Source organism: Salvelinus sp. IW2-2015, unplaced genomic scaffold (genome assembly GCF_002910315.2).
Source record: "Salvelinus sp. IW2-2015 unplaced genomic scaffold, ASM291031v2 Un_scaffold1683, whole genome shotgun sequence".
NCBI lineage: Eukaryota > Metazoa > Chordata > Actinopteri > Salmoniformes > Salmonidae > Salvelinus > Salvelinus sp. IW2-2015.
In genome coordinates, this window is record NW_019943083.1 from 58,806 (window position 1) to 70,980 (window position 12,175).

At 43.1% G+C, this 12,175-nt stretch overlaps 1 long non-coding RNA gene across 1 annotated transcript in view; it reads right to left on the bottom strand.

Moving 5' to 3' along the window:
- LOC139024592 (uncharacterized) overlaps nt 1–8,414 on the bottom strand; it is a 14,479-nt gene extending 6,065 nt beyond the window's left edge. The window contains exon 1 of the long non-coding RNA XR_011475923.1: nt 8,156–8,414. This is a non-coding gene — a long non-coding RNA (uncharacterized lncRNA). The remainder of the gene's footprint in view (nt 1–8,155) is intronic.
- Between the last annotated feature and the right edge of the window lie 3,761 nt (nt 8,415–12,175).

Below are 12,175 nucleotides of genomic sequence, written 5' to 3' on the forward strand. Positions count from 1 at the left end.
CACGCAGCGAGGCAAACGCACGCGAGGTAAACACACAGCGAGACAAACCGCAGCGAGGCAAACGCAGCGAGGCAAACGCAGCGAGGCAAAGCGCAGCACATTCCATTGGAAATGTATTTACTTCAGGTGTACCAAAATGCAGTGACTGTCGTTGTCAGAGGCGTTTGCCTACATAACGTAAATCTGCATTTATTCAGTCCCTTCGGAAAGTAGTCCACACCCTCGACTTAACACATTTTGTTGTTACAAGGTGGAATTAAAATGGATTTAATTGTAAATTTTTGTCAACGATCTACACGAAATACTCAAACGCAGCGAGGCAAACGCAGCGAGGCAAACGCAGCGAGGCAAACGCAGCATTCCATTGGAAATGTATTTACTTCAGGTGTACCAAAATGCAGTGACTGTAGTTGTCAGAGGCGTTTGCCTACATAACGTAAATCTGCATTAGATTCAGTCCCTTCGGGAAAGTAGTCACACACCTCGACTTAACACATTTTGTTGTTACAAGGTGGAATTAAAATGGATTTAATTGTAAATTTTTGTCAACGATCTACACGAAATACTCTAATGTCAGAGTGGAAGAAAAATTCTAAAATATTACAAATAACCAGACGAGGCGTATGTGGCAGGGTCTACAGACAATCACGGATTATAAAAGGAAAAGCAGCCCCGTCGCGGACACCGACGTCTTGCTTCCAGACAGGCTGAACACCTTCTCCCGCTTTGAGGATAAGTGCCACTGACGCGGCCCGCTACCAAGGACTGTGGGCCTCCTTCTCCGTGGCCGACGTGAGTAAGACGTTTAAYCGTGTTAACTCTCAGAAGACTGCCGGCCCAGACGGCATCCCTAGCGGCGTCCTCAGAGCATGCGCAGACCAGCTGGCTGGTGTGTTTACGGACATATTCACTCCCTCCCTATCCCAGTCTGCTGTCCCCACATGCTTCAAGATGGCCACCATTGTTCCTGTTCCCAAGAAAGCTAAGGTAACTGAACTAAATGACTATTAGACTGTTGCACTCACTTCTGTCATCATGAAGTGCTCTGAGAGACTAGTTAAGGATCATATCACCTCCACCCTACCTGACACCCTAGACCCACTAACAGTTTGCTTACCACCCCAATAGGTCCACAGACAATGCTGTACACCATCACACGGCACACTGCCCTAACCCATCTGAACAAGAGGAATACCTCTGTCAGAACGCTGTTCATTGACTAGAGCTCAGCCTTCAACACCATAGTACCCTCCAAGCTCATCATTAAGCTCATGGTCCTGGGTCTGAACCCCGCCCTGTGCAARTGGGTCRTGGACTTCCTGWRGGGCCGCCCCCAGSTGGTGAAGGTAGGAAACAACACCTCCACTTCGCTGAGCTCCGCCCGCAACCGCAAGGCTCTCCAGAGGGTAGTGCGGTCTGACCAACACATTACCAGGGGCAAACTACCRYCCCTCCWGYACATCTACAGCACCCGATGCCATAGGAAGGTCCAAAAATATCAATGACAWCAACCACCCGAGCCACTGCCTGTTCACCCGCTATCATCCAGAAGGCGAGGTCAGTACAGGTGCATCAAAGCAGGGACCGAGAGACTGAAGAACAGCTATCAAGGCCATCAGACTGCTAAACAGCCATCCACAGCACATCAGAGGCTGCTGCCTATAGACAGATTAGGAATCACGGGCCACTTTAATGATGTCTCCGTATCTTGCATTACTCATCTCATATGTTTAAACTGTACTCTATACTACCTTAAATCACTAATTGTTTGTAAATAGTGCATCTCCCATCTCATATGTACAGTTGAAGTCAGAAGTTTAAATAAACTAGTTTTAATGAGTCCAGCCTAAGTGTTTCAAACACTCCACAAATGTCTTGTTAACAAACTATAGTTTTGGCAAGTTGGTTAGGACATCTACTTTGTGCATGACACAAGTAATTTTTCCAACAATTGTTAACATACAGATTATTTCACTGTATCACAATTCCAGTGGGTCAGAAGTTTACATACACTAAGTTGACTGTGCCTTTAAACAGATTGGAAAATTCCAGAAAATGATGTCATGGATTTAGAAGCTTCTGATAGGCTAATTGACATAATTTGAGTCAATTGGAGGTGTACCTGTGGATGTATTTCAAGGCCTACCTTCAAACTCAGTGCCTCTTTGTATGACATCATGGGAAAATCAAAAGAAATCAGCCAAGATCTCAGGAAAAAAAATTGTAGACCTCCACAAGTCTGGGTCATCATTGGGAGCCATTTCCAAACGCATGAAGGTACCACGTTATTCTGTTCAAACAATAGTAGGCAAGTATAAACACCATGGGACCACGCAGCCGTCATACCGCTCAGGAAGGAGACGCGTTCTGTCTCCTAGAGATGAACGTACTTTGGTGCGAAAAGTGCAAATCAATCCCAGAACAACAGCAAAGGACCTTGTGAAGATGCTGGAGGAAACAGGTGCAAAAGTATCTATATCCACAGTAAAACYAGTCCTATATTGACGTAACCTGAAAGGCCTCTCAGCAAGGAAGCAGCCACTGCTCCAAAACCTCCATAAAAAAGCTAGACTACGGTTTGCAACTGCACATGGGGACAAAGATCGTACTTTTTGGAGAAATGTCCTGATAAGGGAATTTATATGTTTAAGCTTATGACTAAATAATTCCACCCGGAAACATATGTATTAGATTATGTAACACGCATTATGAATAATTAGACAAACGTAACTATCAGATTATGTAACATGCATTATGAATAATTAAAGTGATAAACTTAAGTCCAATAAGGTTTGGTCGAGACCAGTAAAATGTGTGTGGAGGACAATTAAACTACTCGTTGGAACTTTAAGAAACTTACGACAGGAAAGGTCCCTCTAATCTCGGGAAGATAGAACTGCCAGGTAGTGATAGACGAGGAATGCAAACTGTGGGGAAAGATACATCCCCCTTACTGTTTGTGTGTCTGTATGTGCGTGTAAGGTGGTGGGGGCAATAAGAGTTATAAAATGTCTTTGCATTCTTGATTTTAGAACATTCTCTGAATAAACTGTACGGACCTTTTGCATAAGCAAAAATAAGTCTTTACCTAATTATTATTAAACTCAGGGTCTTACAAACCTCGGGTTTGGTCAAAGCTTAAATAATTGTTAGTTATCATCATTGGGATTGAAAATTCTCGTGACATGTCCTCTGGTCTGATGAAACAAAAATAGAACTGGTTGGTCATAATGACCATCGTTATGTTTGGAGGAAAAAGGGCGAGGCTTGCAAGCCGAAGAACACCATCCCAAACGTGAAGCACGGGGGTGGCAGCATCATGTTGTGGGGGTGCTTTGCTGCATGAGGGACTGGTGCACAGCATAGATGGCATCATGGGGACGGAAAATTAGGTGGATATTTAAGCAACATCTCAAGACATCAGTCAGGAAGTTAAAGCTTGGTCGCAAATGGGTCTTCCAAATGGACAATGACCCCAAGCATACTTCCAAAGTTGTGGCAAAATGGCTTAAGGACAACAAAGTCAAGGTATTGGAGTGGCCATCACAAAGCCCTGACCTCAATCCTTTGGAACATTTGTGGGCAGAACTGAAAAAGCGTGTGCGAGCAAGGAGGCCTACAAACCTGACTCAGTTACACCAGCTCTGTCAGGAGGAATGGGCCAAAATTCAACTTATTGTGGGAAGCTTGTGGAAGGCTACCCGAAACGTTTGACCCAAGTTTAAATTGTTTAAGGCAATGCTACCAAATACTAAATTAGGGGAACAGTGAAGAGGCGATTCCGGGATACTGGCTTCTAGGCAGAGTTCCTCTGTCCAGTGTCTCTGTTCTTTTGCCCATCTTAATCTTTAATTTTTATTGGCCAGTCTGAGATATGGCTTTTTCTTTGGAACTCTGCCTAGAAGGCCAGCATCCCGGAGTCACCTCTTCACTGTTGATGTTGAGACTGGTGTTTTGCGGGTACTATTTAATGAAGCTGCGAGTTGAGGACTTGTGAGGCATCTGTTTCTCAAACTAGACAATAATGTACTTGTCCTCTTGCTCAGTTGTGCACCGGGGCCTCCCATTATTTCTATTCTGGTTAGAGCCAGTTTGCGCTGTTCTGTGAAGGGAGTAGTATACAGCATTGTACGAGATTTCAGGTTCTTGGCAATTTCTCGCATGGAATAGCATTAATTTCTCAGAACAAGAACAGACTGACGAGTTTCAGAAGAAAGGTCTTTAAACTATTTTAAAATGGACAAAAAAAAAAGGGTGTTTTTCTTTCAAATACAAAGACATTTCTTTTTTTCTTTTTAATTTGACACCCTTTTTCTCCCCAATTTCGTGGTATCCAATTGTTAGTAGTTACTATCTTGTCTCATCGCTACAACTCCCGTACGGGCTCGGGAGAGACGAAGGTCGAAAGCCATGCGTCCTCCGAAACACAACCCAACCAAACTGCTTCTTAACACAGCGCGCCTCCAACCCGGAAGCCAGCCGCACCAATGTGTGGGAAGGAAACACCGTGCACCTGGCGACCTTGGTTAGCGRGCACTGCGCCCGGACCTCCCGGTRGCGGCAGAGCCTGGGCGCGAACCCAGAATCTCTGGTGGCACAGCTAGCGCTGCGATGCAGTGCCCTAGACCACTGCGCCACCCGMGAGGCCAACAAGGACATTTAAGTGACCCCAAACTTTCGAACGGTAGTGTATGTATATATATTCTTAATGCATTCCTTACTTAGATTTACGTGTTTTTGGGGGTATATGTTGTGAAACTGTTAGATATATTACTGCAGTTTCGGAGCTAGACGCACAAGCATTTCACTACACCCGCAATAATATCTACTAAACACGTGTATGTGACAAATAAAAATTGATTTGAAATTCACTGCTGGAACTGAAGGATCTTACAGATAATTGTATGTGTGGGATACAGAGATGAGGTAGTTATTCAAAAATCATGGTAAACACTTATTACACACCATGCAAATTATTAAGCAAATGTTTACTCAAACTTATTTAGGCTTGACATATCAAAAAGGGGTTGAATACTTATTGATTCAAGACATTTCAGCTTTTCATTAAATTTGTAATAATTTCAACAACAAAAAAACATAATTCTACTTCGACATTATGGGGTATTGTGTCAATCAATTTTAATCAATTTTAAATCCAGGCTGTAATACAAAAAGTGGAAAAAGTCAAGGTGTGAATACTTCCTGAAGATACTGTATTTTATGGTGCTATACTTAATCACATTCAGAGAAGGTTCCAAAGACCGTCAAGTATGTCACTCACCATAAATGTCAAGTCAAAAAGCATGCTAGAGTTTCTCTGGTGACCTTTAAAAGCTCTTCTCATCCCTGCCTAGAACGGTAATAACAGAAAGAGGACAGGGTTACAGCTGCGTAGCACACACTGACTGGACCCGAGAACAGAACCTTAATCTAGACACGACTTCTTATCAGAGGATCCTGATGAGTCACTGACTTGTTGTCTGGTTGGTAGATTCATATTCTCTCTGGCTGGCTGGTAGATTAACATTCTCTCTGGCTGGTTGGTAGATTCATATTCTCTCTGGCTGGCAGTTAGATTAACATTCTCTCTGGCTGGTTGGTAGATTCATATTCTCTCTGGCTGGTTGGTAGATTCATATTCTCTCTGGCTGGTTGGTAGATTCATATTCTCTCTGGCTGGTATGATAGATTCATATCTCTCTGGGCTGGTTGGTAGATCCATATTCTCTCTGGCTGCTGGTAGATTCATATTCCTCTGGCTGGTTGGTAGATTCATATTCTCTCTGGCTGGTTGGTAGATTAATTCTCTCTGGCTGGTTGGTAGATTCATTTTCTCTCTGGCTGGCTGGTAGATTCATATTCTCTCTGGCTGGTTGGTTAGATTTCATTTTCTCTCTGGCTGGCTGGTAGATTCATATTCTCTCTGGCTGTTTGGTAGATTCATATTCTCTCTGGCTTGGTTGGTAGATTCATATTCTCTCTGGCTGGTGTTGGTAGATTAATATTCTCTCTGGCTGGTTGGTAGATTCATATTCTCTCTGGCTGGTTGGTAGATTCATATTCTCTGCTGGTTGGCTGGTAGATTCATATTCTCTCTGTGGCTGGCTGGTAGATTCATATTCTCTCTGGCTGGTTGGTAGATTCTATTCTCTCTGGCTGTCAATCCTGGCTTGGTCATTCATATTCTCTCTGGCTGGTTGGTAGATTCATATTCTCTCTGGCTGGTTGGTAGATTCATATTCTCTCTGGCTGGTTGGTAGATTAATATTCTCTCTGGCTGGTTGGTAGATTAATATTCTCTCTGGCTGGTTGGTACATTCATATTCTCTCTGGCTGCTAGAAGCTCCCTGGAGGAAACAGCAGCAACACACAGGCAGTCTACAGTAGCTGTGATACTGATGATCAGTCAGGTCCACACACAGCAGAGGTACTGTGCTGCTACTGCTAGTACTACTACTACTATTACTGCTGCTAGTACTATTACTGCTGCTAATACTATTACTGCTGCTAATACTACTACTACTATTACTGCTGCTAGTACTATTACTAGTGCTATTACTGCTGCTAGTACTATTATTACTACTACTACTACTACTGCTGCTGCTAGTACTACTACTGCTGCTAGTACTGTTTCTAGTACTATTACTGCTGCTAGTGCTGCTGTTCTGCTACTACTACTGCTACTTCTAGTGATGCTGCTGCTACTAGTACTACTGCTACTACTAGTGCTGCTGCTCTGCTACTACTTGTGCTGCTAGTGCTACTAGTACTACTACTACTAGTGCTGCTACTACTACTGCTACTACTACTACTACTACTGCTACTACTACTACTACTGCTGCTAGTGCTAGTACTAGTGCTACTACTGCTGCTGCTACTAGTGCTACTACTACTAGTGCTACTACTACTGCTGCTGCTACTACCCGCACTCTTCATATTTTACAGAAGTCAGGGGTCGTTCCATAAGGATCAATGGAACATTTAAGGGCCATTTGCCATATCAATATCCTTAAAATTCCACAGTAAAAATGTCTGATGCTGTTGTAAGTTATATACACACACTGGACCAACTCCTGTTTGTATACAGCTCCAACAGCTCCACAGATGCAGAGAGAGGTGTTCAGTGTGGTCGGCAAACAATGTAATACTGAATCTCTAAGAGCAAAAAAGTTATGTTACACATTCAGTATACTTATTAGGCTACATTGTTGGAAAATGATTACATTATACATGCGAAAGTTTACATTAGTAGCTACTATTACATTTAGTGATGGGAGGAATTGGATAGTTACATATCGGGATATTAGTTGATATATCGTATGCTTTGACAATCACAATATTATTTTTACTCTACATTTCCAATGTTGAACTACCGTAGCCAATTAAACTCACCGATTTACGCTGGAGTTGAACCGTGACTAGTGTGGGCGACCTGGACTTCCAACGTCATGGGTTTTTTACTTATTAAAAACTACTGGTGTCTTCAGCACCCAAACAATAGCCCACAATTACACACAATTGTGGGGTTATTATTTGGGTGCTTAAACCTGTAGATAAAATGTTTTTATTTATAAAAACGTTAATTTTATGTGATATTGTTACTCCCAGTCGGCTCACACTAGTCGCTCCTCAACTCCGTCGTAAATCGTTGAATTGGCTATAACTACTCCAACCTCTCACTCAATAATAGTCATGATATAAAAGCATGCATATTGCCTCATGGTGGCGTTTCCTCTGAGGGTCATATGTGCAACAATGGTCCACCATTACAAAACACACATGTAGACTGGGACCAAATCCCGACGGCCTTGGCGCCAAACTCGAGCCTCGCTGCATGCTGGGGAATACAACACTGTAGTCTGAAATCAAACAACTGCGCCTCCACCATTCTGGCTGTTTGCTATGCTAAAAATATCACTTCATTCAGTGGTCAACGCCATTTTCCCAAGGACTCAATTAATTGAGACGTGAACAGGTTCCAGTATGGATGTGACCGAGCACCACATTCGTCATTTTAGCGTCATACGAGGCTGAAGTCGTGTGAGAGTGCCGGAGGAAGGTAGCAGGCCACAGTCTGGCTTGTAGGCTACATACTGGGCAAGCCTTGGCACACTGAGACCGCACAGGACACAAGCAGATTGTTCAGCGACCTTACCTTGGATCCGCGGTAAATTATGCAGCTTATTGCGATTCGTGAATGTTTTCACCAAATTCCTTACATTAACACGGCACTCTTAGTAAAACTATTTTTTTCTGTATTATTTCTGCTTCCCACACTGAATATTTCCCAGGGCTAGCTGCAATCTCTCCTCACCAACACACAACAGCCCTATTGAATACCACCAAAGATCTGTAGAAGGAAACCAAGATAGACCACAGCCCGTCGTTTCAAATGGGAACGAATGAGTCATAGTGGGCAGAGCCAAGCACGAGCTAGCTAGATCCTATTGGCGCGTTCTAACCAACATTTGCATATTTCCGTTAGGGTACGCCTACTCTGGAGTGCGCGTGTGTAATAATTCGCCTTTGCACTCCTAAACAATGCATTTTTTRCCGTAACTTTGGCAAAGACTAAAGTCTACAAAAAGTAGTCCACTCTGTTCGTCACATATTTTAGTTTTGGAAACAGAAAACTGTATAGAGATCAAATGTTTAATCGGTGAGAAAATTAGCAGAATATCGGCCAAAATTAATCTCGTTCCATCTTCTCCCACTGCCGGCCACTAGGCTTCCTCGCTTCACATTTATCCGTCCAGGGAAATATATATCTCATTGATCTATCTGTGGTACCACCCTATCCAAGTATGGGTAGCTGCATCCATATATGGCGACCAGAGAATGGGAGAGTGGGTTTGTCGAAAGTTGTGGGTGTATGGAAAGCGAATCAGATAATTGGGCAGATGTTTAGCCACTCAAGAACGTTTTGCGTGGCTGCGTTGTATCCGCCTCTTACTGAATACCACCAAGGATCTGTTGAAGAAAACCAAGATAGACCACAGCCCGTCGTTTCAAATGGGAACTAGGAGTCATAGTGGGCAGAGCCAAGCACGAGCTAGCGAGATCCTATTGGCGCGTTCTAGCCAATATTTGCATATTTCAGTTAGGGAACGCCTACTCTGACGTGACGTGCACTCAATTCGCCTTTGCACACCTTCTAAACAACGCTTTAAAAAAAAAATCTTTGGCAAAGGTTAAAGTCTACAGAAAACTTAGTCCACTCTGTTCGTAACAGATTATAGTTTTGTGAACAAAAAACTGTATTYAGATCAAATGTTTCATCGATGAGAATATTAGCAGAATATCGGCCCAAATCCATCTTGTCCCACTGCCGGCCACTGGGCTTCCACTCACTACCATATTTGATAGTGGAAAACGCCAAGCGGATGCTTCACATTTATACATCCGGTAAAATATCTATCTCATTGTTCTATCTGTGGTATCARTATCGTGTCGCTAGAGGTAGCTAACTTGGCAAAAAAAAWTCTCTCACACGATTTTATTTCAAGTAAGATTGCAGCCTACACAATAAATAACTAATATTGATAACCATCTAGATGTTACCTTTATACATACAATCTACTACTCAATGGGGAGGGCATGAACGGCAACACTTTGTCTACTGTTTGACAAGCACTACTGTCCGGCAACGGCGTGGGAAGTAGCAACCAAGTAGCCAATATCAGGGTGGCAGTCACAGTAAGCACAGGCATTCAACGCATGAAGCAACAGTAAATAATAATCGTCAGATATATAAATGCAACATGTAAAGTGTTTGTCCCATGTTTCATTAGCGGAAATAAAAGATCCCAGAAATGTTCCATAAACACAAAAAGCTTATGAGCATTCCTCCTTTGCCAAGACAATCCATCCACCTGACAGGTGTGGCATATCAAGAAGCTGATTAAACAACATGACCATTACAGAGGTGCAGCTTGTGCTGGGGACAATAAAAGGCCACTCTAAAATGTACAGTTTTGTCACACAACACAATGCCACAGATGTCTCAAGTTTTGACAGAGTGTGCAATTGGCATGCTGACTGCAGTACTGTCCACCAGAGCTGTTGCCAGATCATTTTATGTTAATTTCTCRACCAAAAGCCGCCTCCAATGTCGTTTTAGAGAATTTGTCAGTACATCCAACCGGCCTCACAACCGCAGACCACGTGTATGGCGTTGTTTAGGAGAGCGTTTTATTCTGGTGTCAATGTTGTGAGCAGAGTGGTGGGGTTATGGAATGGACAGGTATAAGCTACAAACACAATTGCATTTTATCGATGGCAATTTGATACAGTGACGAGATCCTGAGGCCCATTGTGAGGCCCATTTCTTTAAGGTACCTGTGACCAYCAGATGCATATCTGTATTCCCAGTTGTGTAAAAATCCARAGATTAGGGCCTAATGGGTGTATTTCAACTGACTCAGTTTTAAATGAACCGTAACTAAGTAAAATCAATGAAATTGTTGCATGTTGTTTTTATATTTTTATACTTCATTTTTTATACTTCATTTTGCCACAACTTTGGAAGTATGCTTGGGGTCATTGTCCATTTGGAAGACCCATTTGCGACCAAGCTTTAACTTCCTGACTGATGTCTTGAGATGTTGCTTCAATATATCCACAAAATGTTCCATCCTCATGATGCCATCTATTTTGTGAAGTGCACCAGTCCCTCCTGCAGCAAAGCACCCCCACAACATGATGCTGCCACCCCCGTGCTTCACGGTTGGGATGGTGTTCTTCGGCTTGCAAGCCTCCCCCTTTTTCCTCCAAACATAACGATGGTCATTATGGCCAAACAGTTCTGTTTTTGTTTCATCAGACCAGAGGACATTTCTCAAAAAAGTACGATCTTTGTCCCCATGTGCAGTTGCAAACCGTAGTCTGGCTTTTTTATGGTGGTTTTGGAGCAGTTGCATCTTCTTTGCTGAGCGGCCTTTCAGGTTATGTCGATATAGGACTCSTTTTACTGTGGATATAGATACTTTTGTGTTTGTTTCCTCCAGCATCTTCACAAGGTCCTTTGCTGTTGTTTTGGGATTGATTTGCACTTTTCACACCAAAGTACGTTAATCTCTAGGAGACAGAACGCGTCTCCTTCCTGAGCGGTATGACGGCTGCGTGGTCCCATGGTGTTTATACTTGCGTACTATTGTTTGTACAGATGAACGTGGTACCTTCAGGTGTTTGGAAATTGCTCCCAAGGATGAACTAGACTTGTGGAGGTCTACCATTTTTTTTCTGAGATCTTGGCTGATTTCTTTTGATTTTCCCATGATGCAAAGCAAAGAGGCACTGAGTTTGAAGGTAGGCCTTGACATACATCCACAGGTACACCTCCAATTGACTCAAATTATGTCAATTAGCCTATCAGAAGCTTCTAAAGCCATGACATCATTTTCTGGAATTTTCCAAGCTGTTTAAAGGCACAGTCAACTTAGTGTATGTAAACTTCTGACCCATTGGAAATGTGATACAGTGAAGTATAAGWGAAATAATCTGTCTGTAAACAATTGTTGGAAAAATTACTTGTGTCATGCACAAAGTGGATGTCCTAACCAAGTTGCCAAAACTATAGTTTGTTAACAAAAAATTGTGGAGCCGTTGAAAAATGAGTTTTAATGACTTCAACCTAAGTGTATGTAAACTTCCAACTTCAACTGTATCATCGCTGAACATGTTTACAGGCTACAAGCTATAGGAAARATAAATAAAGGAACAACAACTAAGTATTGAGAACAATATATACGTCACACTTTGGGCATGCACACCATCCCACAAGTACAGAGATATGAGTGGGTCCAGTTGTTGATGGGCAGAGACATGTTACTCTCTGCCACTGCTTGAGGAAGACAGTTTTGTGTGGCCTGTATAGTCAAGAGGGTGGCCAGATGTCCGGCCCCCTAGCAACCTCTCAGGGAACTAGCCAGCAGCATACCACCTGCATCCCACTGCTGGTCTTGCTTCTGTTGCTAAGCAGGGTTGGTCTGGGTCAGTTCCTGGATGGGAGACCAGATGCTGCTGGAAGTGGTGTTGGAGGGCCAGTAGGAGGCACTCTTTCCTCTGGTCTAAYAAATATCCCAATGCCCCAGGGCAGTGATTGGGGACATTGCCCTGTGTAGGGTGGCATCTTTCGGATGGGATGTTAAACGGGTGTCCCGACTCTCTGTGGTCA